Genomic DNA, 2,601 nt, shown 5'->3' with positions numbered 1-2,601 from the left:
ATATGACCTGACCTAGCTTTATCGAATCAACTCATTCCTCTTATACCATGAAAAATCAGATGGTGATCGACGAAATTATGACCTAACTAACCCATTAACATGTGACCTGACCTGGGCTAACTTTACGCAACTTAAACTATTCATTTACTATTGTCCCAAGAGCGACCAGGATGTGGTCGATGAAATTGTATAACATATGTTTGACCTGACACAACGTGACCCGGCTTATTTTAACCTAGCTTAACCTAATAGATATATCACTTTTATCCTAGAGCAACCAAGATGTGATCGACGAAATTGTTGTTCTGATAGCCAACTGGAAAGGTCACTGCCTCGCAATGTCTTGGACGGAAGTTCGAGGGGGGCTCAATCTCGATAGTTTCTAGTAGTGTCTGCAACCTCACCATCTTTGTAACCTAAGGATAGGTGGTTTATGAGAACCTATGGGTCTACCTGGTGAGTCCTCAGCGGCCATTGTCTGGCCTTCCCTGGTCTTAACTTGATGGAGAGAGGGTTTGGGCGCTGATATTATGTGTATATGGTCAATCTCCAGGGTATTGTCCTATCCCTTGTCTCTGCCATTCATGAGCAACCTTTAAAACCTTTATATCTGACCTACTCAAGTGCCAACTGACCCCATATCCGAACGCATACGACCATTTCTTGACGTCACTTCCGCCCTTGTATAATGAACCACAATTTCCTCATATATATTTCTTGGTGAAAGTTAATACTTTCTATTCCTGTGCCTACATTATTTCCGGTTTTGCAAATGATCTTGAAACAAAGATTTTTATCATAAAGCAACCCCCAACAGATAATACTAATTTTATGTTATATTGTATATATATATATATATATATATACACACATATATATATTTATATATATATATATCAGAAAATCTTAATTTTATGTTATAGTGTGTATGTATACAATATATATATATATATATATATATATATTATATATATATATATATATAATATTCTAATACATTGCTCTCTCTCTCTCTCTCTTCTCTCTCTCTCACTCTCTCTCTCTCTCTCTCTCTCTCTCTCGAGAGAGAGAGAGAGAGAGAGAGAGAGAGAAAGAGAGAGAGAGAGAGGGGGGGGCTTTAATACCTTTACACCTATTGAAAAATAACAAAATTAATAAAAAAAACAGTGTTTTAGAATCAGGTAGAACAATGTACAATGCCAATCAAATCAAGGAAGAAATAATTCTTACAGAAATTAAAGTATAATATAAAGAATACACGAATAATAAAAAAAAAAAAAATTAAATAAAAAAAGACATACTCATAACGTCAACGGAGAACTTAGAAATATATTCAGAAGTCGAAGAGAAGAACAAAGCCAAGATATGAAAACCGGCTGGATGCGCAAAGTCAAAAGGGTGATGTTCATTACGACCGCTGAGGAGAACCTCGGACAAAGGGAGCGATTTACCAGAAACAAGACCCCCGAAAAAAGGTTCATAAGAAGACCCCGATTTATGACAATATACGCCCATCTGTCTGCACTTCAGATGGTGCTCGCCAAAGGCCAATATACGAAAGCACTCTGCGTAAAAATGATAAATACTTTTAATATAGATAAAATTGGATTTAAAAATAGTGTTAAAAAAGTATTCACGAGTCGATATACTTTTGTATTTATAAACATATTTAGATAAATAGTAAAAAATGCTATTGTAAAAAAGTATTAAATAATATATTATGCATATAAATATACTATGATGTATATATATTTTAAAATGGTAAGATTTGTAAAAGTGTACTTCCTAATAAAAGATAAAAAAAAAAATTTCTATATGAAAATACTCCACTATGATGCTAAGCAAACGCCAGCATACGAACGCATTCTAAATAGATTTTTTTTGGGGGGGATAAAACTTTCATGAAAATATCGTTATAAGCTCAGCTAGTGAATGTCAAAAATAATCCAATTAGTATTAAAAATTAAAACGTTCATTATAATATTTAGTTCAAATAGTATTAGTATTCACTGTAGTTATTCTATTGCATTTTTCAATAATAGCAAAGGCATCAGTTTCTTGTCCACTGCAGGACAATGCCCTCAGATATGTCAATTCATGGCTGGGGTTTGGCCACTGCGGACTGATGATGGTGGGAGATTTCGTCTGATAGCTTACAGCAAACCAACCTAGTATGGGTATCCCTACTCATAGAGGGTATTGATAATCATCTATTATGATTAACATAGTTATCTGTTAAAAAGATATGCAAGACGAATGTGGCCGATGTGGTAAAGTCCCTGACTGGTGAACAAAAGACTGGGGTTCGTGTCCCACTCAAACTAGTTAGTTTCTTTGGTCGCTGCAATCTCACTATCCCTGTGAACTAAGGATGTGGGGTTTAGAGGAGCCTATAGGTCTATCTACCAGGTCATCAGCAGCCATTGCCTGGCCTTCCTTGGTCCTAGTTTGGGTGGAGAGGGGGCTTGGGCGCTGATCACATGTACATATGGTCAGTCTCTAGGGCATTGTCCTGCTTGATAGAGCAATGTCACTGTCCCTTGCCTCTGCCATTCATGAGCGACCTTTATGTAAGCATGAATTACTCTTATTAGAGAAACG

Source organism: Palaemon carinicauda, chromosome 27 (genome assembly GCF_036898095.1).
Source record: "Palaemon carinicauda isolate YSFRI2023 chromosome 27, ASM3689809v2, whole genome shotgun sequence".
In the NCBI taxonomy this organism is placed as follows: Eukaryota; Metazoa; Arthropoda; class Malacostraca; order Decapoda; family Palaemonidae; genus Palaemon; species Palaemon carinicauda.
This window is presented reverse-complemented; position numbering follows the sequence as displayed.